This window comes from Penaeus japonicus, unplaced genomic scaffold, assembly GCF_977035675.1.
Source record: "Penaeus japonicus unplaced genomic scaffold, GWHDUDI00000001_assembly GWHDUDI00000009, whole genome shotgun sequence".
Lineage (NCBI taxonomy): Eukaryota > Metazoa > Arthropoda > Malacostraca > Decapoda > Penaeidae > Penaeus > Penaeus japonicus.
The window spans coordinates 903,477-915,319 of NW_028234411.1; the positions used below are offsets into that span (position 1 = coordinate 903,477).

General features: G+C 38.5%; 1 pseudogene; it reads right to left on the minus strand.

Annotated features, from left to right (window-relative positions):
- Positions 1-6,347: 6,347 nt before the first annotated feature.
- LOC147471210 (putative acyl-CoA dehydrogenase 6) lies at positions 6,348-11,595 on the minus strand (annotated as a pseudogene).
- Positions 11,596-11,843: the final 248 nt, after the last annotated feature.

An 11,843-nucleotide genomic window follows, 5' to 3' on the forward strand; every position in this document is an offset into this window, starting at 1 on the left:
TAACCCCACCAACGTCCTCGACGCATGGGCCATGAAGCACTCGTCCCTCCTGCCTCGGAAGGACTCACTGACTGGTCGGACTAGTTCCTTCTCGCTGTCCTACGGCCACTGGACACCCCCCCACCGGGAGGGGGGGCTGGATTAGGACTCCTTTTTCTCTCTTCCTATTCTCCCATCTTTTTTTTCGTTTCTTTTGTCTGCTTTCTCCTGTCCTCCGTTAATTGCATTTGTTGTATCTGTTACATATCTTAACCATTTTTTTTTTCACTGTATTGTACCCTCGCCACATTTACTGGAACTCAAAAGGTTCCCATTCAGCTACAAACACTTTTTGATGTGTCCCTTACCCAAAAAGGACTAGTTATAAAGCAAATGACCGCCAGCATCATACAGGCACACACACACACGCACACACGCACACACAAACAACACACACGTACACACACACAAACAACACACACTCACACACACACACACAAACAACACACACTCACACACACACACACACACACACACACACACACACACACACACACACACACACACGCACGTCGCACGTCGCACGCACGCACCACACATTCACACACACACACACACACTCTCTCTCTCTCTCTCTCTCTCTCTCTCTCTCTCTCTTCTTTTCTTTCTCCCTTCTCTCCTCTCCTTTTCTCTCCCTCCCTCTTCTCTCCTCTCTTTTCCCCTCCTCTCTCTTTTCTCTCGCTCTTTCCGTTTTTCTCTCTCTCTCCTCTCTCTTCTTTTCTCTTTCTTTTCTTCTCTCTCTTTCTCTCTCTCACACACACCCCCCAAAACAAAACACAAACAAAAACACGCAAATCGCGCACGAAACCCCACAATTCCCCACAACACACAATTTTTCTCTCTCTCTCTCTCTTCTTTTCTCTTCTCTCTCTTCTTCCTTTTCTCTCTTCTCTCTTTTTTTTTCTCCCCCCTCTCTTTTCTTTTCTCTCTCTTCTCTCTTTTTTTTTCTGGGCTCTTTCTCTCTCTTTTAAAAACACAAAACACACACCAAACACAACACACAAAACACTCGCACACACAACTCTCTTCTCTCTCACATATACAACCCTACATAAAAAACACACAAAACACACACGCACGCTGCAAAAACGCATCACCACACATATTAAAACGAAGCACGACGCACACAAACCCCACATTTACACACACCCCACCACACACACCTCCCTCTTCTCTCTTCTTCCCTCTCTCTTCTTCTCCCTCCCTCCCCCACACACACAACACAACACCAAACACACCACACACACACACACACACACGCAACGCACACCCGCCCCAAAGCACACACACCGCCAACAACGCAACACGCACAAAACACCCCCACATCTATCTCTTTACCTTTTACACACATACATACCAAAAAAATACAACAAACCACACCAAGCAACACACACACACACACACGCATACACAGCTACACACAACACACACACACACAAAAACAAAACTCTCTCTCTTCTCTCTCACATATACAAAATACATACAAACACACCACAAAACCCCACCCAAACACCACACACACAAAAACCACCAACACACATCTCCCCTCTCTCCTCTTCACATATCCAAAATAATTTCAAACACACACAAACACCACACCCACACCACACACCCCACAACACACACACCCCACAACACACAACCAAACACACACACCCATACCCTACACATAAATATTCACCACACACACCCCTCACTCTCTCTCCCTCTTCCCCTTTTCTCTCTCTCCTCTCTCTCTCTCTCTCTCTCTCTCTCTCTCTCTCTCTTCACACATAACAACACCCCCCACAGAAACATATACACACACGGGACAAGAAAACCCCAAGCACACGCCACGCAAAACACAAAAAAACACACCCCAAAAACACAACACATGCACACACAGGGGCTTTAGGTAGGGGGGAAGGGGCGCTGCACCCCCCCCCCCCCTGGGTTTTTTAAAAGGGGGCTCCAAAAAGGAAAATATTTATATTAGTTTTTCAAAAACATTGAGATTGGCTATTAAACATATAAAACTCTAATGTTTTTAATTTTTCTGTTGATTACATACTATCTCGGCAAATATTTACTCCTGCTATAAGAACATTTTGAAATAATTTTACAAAAAAGATATCATTTAAAGGTACCAAAGGGAAAAGGAGGTTCTGAGGAGCCCATGGTGGTTTTTGATTAAATACAAACTATTTGAATAGCCCAAATTTAAACCGTAAGTTTAAGTATTTTAAAACAGTATATAAATAAATACCCCTCTAAATAGCCTAAAAAGTTGAAAATTGTTGGTCCTATGTAGGGAAAATGACATTAAATTTATAAGTATGACCCAAAATTTTGCGAGGGGTGCTATTTCTTGTCCCGAAATTTTATTTAGACCTTAACTGTTTCCCACAGCAAATCTTGTTTTAAAATTTTTAAGTTTTTCCCTCTTGAAACCCGTACGGGTTTAAATTCCCTTTTTTTTTGTTAAATTTTCTCAAATTAATTAATTTTTATTTGAAAACCCCTTTAACCCATCTTCAAGAAAACTTTAAAGGGTGAAATTTAAAATCCTTTTCAAAAATAGGATTCCAACCGGGTTTTTTGGGTTTACAATATTTGCTTTTGTGCTCATAGTCTTTTTTCTTTTGTTTACTTCTTTTTATATTAATTTGGTCTGTATCAAAGACAAATAGTCCCTCCATCCCACTATCCCTTTAACCTCTTTCTAAATCAAACTTGGGTGGCTGCTTCATGTCCAGGATACTGTGATGCTAGCATGGTACGAAAAGATATTAACTTAGTGTACATAGTCTATTCATCGTATAGACTTCATGCAGGGCCTCTAAATGGCACGTAGCGGGATGGCTGCAGTTCTGACGTAAAGCTGATGAGGATCTCTGAGAGCACAGTTCGTGGATAGGGAGTTGGGGGAAAAGACATTGCCGAGTAGAACTAAACGATATGATGGACAAGAAATACCATTATCCGGAATCTTGGATGCAGGAGGAATAATTGTCATTTCTTAATTAAATAATCTTTATTGAGGCTACCAATACAACCCTTAGAAAAATGATTGCCTATGTAACCACAGTCATCAGCAGATTACCAGATATTTTTTAGCTCCTGATGGAGTTTCGAGCGTTTTTGGGTGGCTTTTTCCTTGCTCATCAATGATCTATCCAGTGTAAGGAAGTTGCTTATCTTTTGTCAAAGCATTAATTTTGGTCTCCCTTGTGCAAAAAACAAGTAACTGAATCCTTCCCTTTGGGTTGTATGAGGGGTGGTTCATTACCCAACACTGACTTTCCCAGTTAATACAATTAGTATATTAGTTTTTCTCAGTGTATCTTTATAGTTATTTGTGTGTAATGGTATGGAATTCATCTGTTTGTTAGGATGTGGAAATGATTTTATGAAAGTCAATATATTTTTATTAATTATCATTTTTACACCTATAACATAGAAATTCAAATTAAAAATAGTAAAAAAATAATCTGAGACTTTGGTGCTTTTGTCATCAGATTCACTTTGAACTATCTACATGAACAATATCACTGCTGTATGAAATATGCTCATAATGCTGATAATGAGTCATGATGAATAATTTTGTTTCAGGTTATTAATTCCTGAAAATTTGGTTTTACTTTGTTGACTCTGCAGCACCTAAACAGACCTGACTGGATTTTAAAGGTCCTGTGTACTTTATTTTTCTTGTACCAGTGGAAATAAAGCAGATTTTATTCTGTTATTATTCCCAATCTGAATTTATTTTGCCTTCTTCATCGGTACATGAGGCAGCGTGTCCATGTACTTGCAGATGACACTTAGCATTACCTCATCTGCTCCTCCACAATCGAGAAAAGTTCGCAAGTCCCGATACATACGGCTGTCCAAACCTGTTTATAAGGATAAAAAAAATAGTAATTAAGAAATTTAACAGAGGTTTTGCACAAATTACATTAAACTTACTTAAAAATAAAACAAAGTCACTGATGATCAGAAGAATTTTTAATTTTTTTTTTTTCAATCTAATTCAAGAAAAAAATTTTTAATTTGAAGTGTGTTTACAAAAAAATGAAATATAAGCATTCATAGTTGTTTCCCAAAAAAAGGGTTTAAAAACAGCACAAACCACAACACACACAACACAACACACACACACAAAACACACACACACAACACACACAGACACACACAAAAACCACCAACCCCAAAAAACAAAACACATAAACACACTCACCCCACAAACACACACACACACACCAAAACACACCACACACCACACACACACACACACACAATATTTTATTTATATTAAAATTAAAATATATATATATATAAATTTTAAAAAAAAATATATATATATTTTAAAAAAAGATTTTTAGAAATAGATATAGGTTAATATTATATATATATAAAAAATATTAATTAAAAATATTATAGATATATATATTTATATAGTATTTATATATATATATATATATGTATATATGGTATCTATGTTACACATATAACATAATATTATATATATATATTTTCTATATATATATATATTTTTTATATATATATATATTATATATATATATATATATCATATATATATTAACTAACTTAAAATTTATTTATCTATAGTCTGTGCTGCAATATGCCCTTTTTGTCAATTATGATGACTTTTTAATTTGGTTGTTATAGTAAACTATATCAGTGGATTAATTCAAGACATTTCTTTAATTAAACATGACAATGCACTAGTTGTTCGAATACTTCAGAACATCACATTGTTCTAACAATGATTGCACCTTGAAAAATGTGAAAAAAGATCAAGCGTCTTATTTGTAATAATATGAAAGAATCCTTTCTTTTCATCATCATCTGTATGATATTTTCCATATTTTTCTTTCCTATAGTGTACCATACAAAACAGAAGTAAATAAACTAACCTCATTGGTGAAGCCCATACCTCCACCAAAACTGTAGTAAGAGTTGTGATAGTTCGAGCAAGACGACAGATTTCAATTTGCACATTGGATGCTATTTTGTGACATCTTGCCAGCCCAAAAAGATCTGGAATCACCATTTAGATTCAAGAATCAAAACTTTTTAAAACAGTTATGCATTTTAACAGTTATGAATTTTAAATTCACATTAATTTTCCTAACATTTAAATCCTGATGCAAAATGATTTCTATATATATTTAAAAACAAACAAAAAAACATCTACTCAAGAGCAAAAATGCATTAAAAAAAAGAGGCCATAACATTAGAATAAAACAGATGGCTACTAACCAATTGCTCTATAGGATCAGGGATCTCAAGCCTCAAGTTCTGTTTCAGCTTGCTAGCGAAAGTGAAGGTACTGATTGTTATCAGAGGCTGCCCAAAAGCTTTCTTCCTTTGTGTAATTTTATGGTCTCCTCCAGTACAAGTTTTTAGCGGAAACCAGAAGTCCCTAAGGCCATAGCAAGGCGTTCTCTTGAAATGTAAAGAAAATAACAAGTGAGGGACTAGACAAAATATTTGCTAAAAGTTGTTTACTGTTACCTGTCTAATGTTAATAGAAAATAGTTTTGACAAAAATAACCTTACTTATATGGTAAATGAAAGAAACTCATGACAATTTGGGGACACATTATAATTGAAAGGAAAGAATTGGCAATTTATTTAGCAAAACTTAATTTCTTCATGCACAAGACACATTATAAAAGGCATATCCACACTGTTTCATCTGATATATAATCCTTGCCCTCTCTCTCCAACAATGTTTCTTGGCTGGGACAAGCACTTCATCGGAAAAGATGTAACTGTTGTTCAGATCATTCTCATACCAAGCTTATCAGTTTTCTTGCAACATTGACACTGCAAGTTATGTATCAAATGAAACATATTAGGAACAGTTTTCTGCCAACTAATATCTTTTGCCCAATACATAAAAGCTGATATACCATTTATTTGATGGCTGATATTTAAATTAAAAAGTAAGAGTTTACAAATGGTCTGTAAAGAAAGGGGGATAAAAAGTGAGAGCTGTTTGTTTACTTAAAGAAACATGTTGTACATATATGATTTTTTCTTCTCTTTATTTTTTTTCTTCTGTTTTAACTTTATTAACTTAAAGCAGTTAAAGAAGCAGTTGACACTTTTTGTCTACTTATAGAGTTAAAGTGATAAAACAGGACTGGAGAGGCAGTGAGTGGGTACAGTTACAAAAAAGAAAACCCAACTAAAGCTTCATTGCAATATACCATAAGGTAGTAACCCTTACCTGGATTTTTCATAGGGCACCACATATCAAGGACTTGTTTGTAGTGGGGAGGTACTACAGAAGTTTTTGGCTAAGATGCAATATTCCAGTCAGCCTGACAAGCATTTGTTAATCCATAACTTTTGCCCATTGATTATTAGATCCCCCCCCTGACGGACGTGCGGTTGTCTGCAGTCCTGCAAATCTGAGCAGGTGGCTCACTCACGCCTAGGCATGCAATCACATCTCCAGAATTTGCTTGGTGCTAGGAATTCCTCTCTTCACATTAGTCACTGCCAAACCTGCAACCCGGATATTCATTAGCTTAAACTTAACAGATATTTTTTTTGATTTTTTTAAAAAAAATTTCTACTTACCTAATCAGGGCTAAAAGCACTGGATGATTTTTAGGACAGTGAAATTATTTATTGATTCACCTGTTTTAATTCATCTTAGCTCTAACTCATTTACCTATCGTCTATTCCCATGGGTTCTTTAACCTGAGGTACACTAGCCAGGGGTAAGGGAAAGGAATTTGGGGGGTATGTGACTGGTTTCTCAAAATACTTCAGTTTTGAATGTGCAGACTTATATGTAGGTTTAGACCAACAGATGTATATATCCTTCAGTATGTGGCAACATGATAAGGAAACTTGGGGGGTTGCAATACTGGGGAAATTAGAATAAGAAGAATTTTAAAAATTTGTATGCAAAAATTAATATTGGGATATAAATTAGTTTAGAACAAACATGGTCCAGGCAGGAAGATGTGCATTGTTTTCAATTGCTTCCCATGCTTGCACCCTTCCAAGAGACAGGTTTGTCTATCAAGTTCCTTCTAAACCATGCATTTAGTTATAGCCTTCTTGGTACTGCATTTTGGGTTAGGGGTACATGACCAACACTGAAAATCTTAAAGGGGTACATGAGATTAAAAAGGTTGAGAACTCTTGGTTCTTTTGCACTTTTCATACGGTTCCATTTTGAAATTTTCTGTAGCAAGGTTGTTTCCTAGTCCTTAAACCTAGCTTACAAGTAAATCAAATTTCAAATTCCATACCAAAAAAATGTTCATGAAACTTGAACTTTTAATATTAGTGATGATGGATCTGGGAAAACTGAGATAGAGATGTATTTGCTATTACATTAGCTGCTAAAATATGGCACAAACCAGCAATATTGTAAACAGTTGCACCTAAAAAAAATTGTATCTGATTAGTTCAATATGTTTATTATCAAAAGCACACAAAGTATAAATTTAAATTATGCACTCTGCCACTGCTCATTTGGTAAGCAATAGAAACCACGTATAAAGGAGAATGGACAATGCTTAAATACATGATTGGTTAATTCAAGAGTTTCTATAACTAAGAAACAATATAAATTCCATCTACCTTCCTTGAAATGATAAATAGTCTCAGTCTAATTATACAAAGCTCACAAACACCAGTTATGGTACAAGGTATTTGAAGTATGAAAGAATATCTTTCTTTGGAGTGCAAATTTATTACCTGGAGAGAGCAGGAGTAGCTACATCAGTCTGCACACCAATGCCTAAACTAACACCCCCTGCTCGAATATGACAAGGTTCTAGGTAGGCAGCATGGATATTTGTTAATTCAGATTTAGACCTCCTATTCTGAAAAAAATAAAAAATGGTACATCAATAATTCTTAAATTAAGATCTGACATTATATATCATGTAGTTAAATTTTACATTCAATTTACCTTCTCTAGACCAGAATATGTAGAGAGGAGAGAAAGAGAGAAAGAGTTGAGTAAGAGAACGGAGAAAGAGAGAAAGGAGAAGAGAAAAAAAAGAGAGAGTGAGAGAGAGAGAGAGTAGAGAGAGAGGGAGCGAGAGACGAGCAGAGAGAGAGAGAGAGAGATGAGAGGAGAGAGAGAGAAAGAGAGAGGAGAGGGCGAGGAGAGAGGGGGGAGAGAGAGAGAGAAAGAAAGAAAGAAAAAGAGAAATAGGGATAGTGGAAAGGGGGAGATTCAGCATTACCTGAAGGTTTGTTAATCCCAAAGGGGAAGCCTGCTGACCAAGAGCTTAAAGATCCTATGGCCAGGGCCACTGCCGGCCTGACCATCATCGAATATGGGTTGATTCAGTTCAATTAACTAGGGTGAAAATGTTCAAACAAATTAAAATGGGAAGGAGTAACCAGAAAATAACATTACAAAAGCTAGAGAGTTTAATTAGAAATAATAAATAAAAAATATAAATCATTAACTTAACTCAAAGTAAATCTGATCACATCCCTCAGCCTAACAGCTGCTATCTCTAATCATGCGTTATTGGGATGTTTGTTGCCACAACATACAAAGCTGAAAATCTATACAGGGTTTTGCACGCAGTAGTAACATACTTCGTAGATTCTTATTGAAGTTCTTTCCAAATATTAACCAAATTTTTATGTCCTCCCAAACATCAAGATAACGAATACATGGACATTGGAGGCCACGGTCACAAGGAAAGCATTGCCTTTGCCAATTTTTTCAGTGACACACACTATGAAGACAGCATATGATAAAAATCATAATAATATTTGCAAAATGATGAAAAACAGAAATGCTGGCGATGTGTTAATTGTGTAAGGATAAGATTGGCGATGGCCTCTATGCTAATGTCCAACAGGACCATTCACATGAATCTTTTTAAGGTGAGAACTTGGGATGTTTCTTATTTGATATTACATCCACCAGGGATATTGATAAACTTTATTGCCATAGAATATACATGGTGGAAATTTATGTGCCTTTCTTGGAGAGCAAAGTGACTCCACTGGCAGTCCAAAGAGCTGCTACATTGGTTGGTCTTGGACAAGAGATTGTGGCTTTTACTCAATTTTTCCAATATATTTTTTACACCTGTGTTCTTCTCTGTATTTGTTATTCCTTTATTTCTCTCAATTGTAGTAGTCCTTTTTGGGAAAAAAAAAAAAATAAACATTTAGCCATGGAAATCACATTGTATAAATGGAACAATGACGCCAAGGATGCAAACCTACCTTGACCTAAATTTATTATAGGGTCAGTACTTGTGTTCTTAGTTCATTAATTAAAAAATTGACAGCCTTTTTTTCTCTCAATTAGCATCATTATTTCAAAGATCTTTGAAGTTCCTGTGTTCCCTGGTTGTAATACGCCTCGTGTACATTTGCTTTTGAAGTGCTGTTCTGTATAGCTGTAGGTGATGGTCTCTGCAACCCATGTCTCCGTGCAGTTACAATTATTCGAAGGGAATATCAGAGTGTTTTGCTTGGTAGTGCATCATTTCACCTCATAGCTGATCGCTCTTTGCGCTATCACATCAGCTGATTGTGTCAAACAAACTCACGTTGAGCGCAAGAGGCGCAAAAGTTTGAAAGGTTAACTCCGCACAAATTTTACACTGTACATCCATAGTAAATAACTTAATACCTATGGAATCGCATATTATTCATTCCCTCATATTAGAAGGAGAACCCAGACGGACCAGAGAGAGAGAGAGAAAAGTGAGAAGAGAGAGAGAGAGGAGAGAGAGAGAGAGGAGAGAAGAGAGAGAGAGAGAGAGAGAGAAGAAGAGAGAGAATAGAGACGAGAGAGAGAGAGAGAAGATGAGAGAGAGAGAGAGAGAGGAGGAGAGAGAGAGAAGGGAGGAAGGATTAAGAGAGATGAGAGAGAGTGGAGGAGAGGGGGGAGGGGAGGGGAAAAGAGGGGGGGGGAGAGGGGGAAGGGGGAGGGGGAAAAAGGGGAAAAGAGAGGGGGAAGGGGAGAGAGAGAGGAATAAAATAAATTTTTATAAAATATATTATATTTTTATATAATTTATTTTTATATTATTATTAAAATATATTACAATATTTTATATATTTTTTTATTATAAATTTATATTTATTTATTTATATATATTTTTTTATTTAAATTAAATAAATAAATTAAAATATATATTTATATTTTTTATATATATATAATATAAATTTTTTATATATATATATATATATATATATAAAATAGGGGAGAGAGAGGGGAGAGGGGAGGTGGTAGAGGGGAGAGGAGAGGCGAGAGATAAAAAAATATATTTTTAAATTTTATATATTTACATATATATATTTCTTTTATAAAATTGCTACCCCAGTGGGTCTTTTTTCTCTGTGCGAAACGGTTTTCTAATTAAATGAGTAAGTGGACCCAAAAATGAAGTAAGGGTTGGGGAAGCGGGGGGGAAAGGAACGAGGCCCGGACAGAGCAGTTAAACTGCTGCCCCTGGGGGAAAACCTCGGTTTTGACCCTTTTTGACTGAAAATTTCTTTTTGTTGCCTGTTATAGCCTTTTATTTGCAAATTTGTGATGTGCTGTTTCCCCCTTTATGGGGGCTATTGAAAAGGGGTAGGGTTTAAAAAATAGTGTAAAAAAAAGGAAAGGGCGGTTATTTGTGGGTTTTTTTCGTGCCTGCCCCTTTCCCCCGGGTGTGGCCCTGTGGGTGTTCTGGGACGCGTGGGGTTCGGTGCCCCCTTTTGGGGCTGTTCGGGGTTTTACGACCCTGTGTTTAGAGCCCTCTGCCTAGCCCGTTCGTGTGGTAGCCGATAGACGAAAGGGGGCCGGGGGTAAAAATTGGTTTTCAGGAGTGGGATTTGTGATTTTGAACAGTGAGACGCGCCCATTTTTTATGGGGGGCCAAAGATGGCGGCAGCCATTTGGGAGAGGAGGCAGGAGAGTGGGTGAAGCCGGGCCTTTTGGACCTGTTATTGCCATGCGGGCCCGGTATGGGGGAGGAAATGGCACAAAGGGCTGTGAGCAGGCAAAAAGGGCAGGGAAACATTTTGGGGCCATCTTGTTGAGGTGTGCAGGGCAATCTCGCATCTTGAAGAGGAAACGCGCAGTACCCCTGCAGCAGCGGAAGAGTAAACTGCCGGAGGGGTTTCAGACTCTGAAAGGCGAGGTTCGGGCCTGAGGGAGGAGGTAAAGGCAAAAAGGGGGCGTCAAAAAAGTAGTAACGTCGCAGCGGAAAAGGGCAGGAGGGTTTTGGGCAACAGATGCAGAGTGTCGATTTACTGGGGTCTGCCTGGGGTCCGTGGCAAAAAAACCCCCCGGGCCTCGCAGCTTTTCGGCGGAGCCGGTGGCCCTGCGGAGGCTGGGGACCAGGGAAACCCCGGCTCCCTTGGGTACGGTGGGGCCCAAAAATTTTTGGGGACCCGGTCAACCCGCCTCGTTGCTCCCTAAACCCCCCCTCCTCCGGGGCGTGTAGTTCACGGCAGCGTTCTCACCCCGCAGCCCTTGGCCTCCGACTTCTGTGAGGCGAAAAGGCCGGGCAAATTAGCGGGAGGTGGCGGGGAAAGGCATATGTCGCCCATTTAAAATGTGACCTGCCCGGGGTGGACCGAAAAAAAAAGGCACTGCAGCTGGTAACAGCGCTAAGGGGCCCCGCGGGGGAAAAATGTTGGGGCATCCCCGCCCCCAAACCCGCCTCTTACACCGCGTGGCGAGGCCCGCAAAACGCCGTTTGGGGCATCACCCAGGCGGGGGAAATTCGGGCCCGCTTGAAGAAGCGGACTCGTGAACGTGGCGGGGACCTATCCAGCTGGCGCAGGCGTGGAGGCGC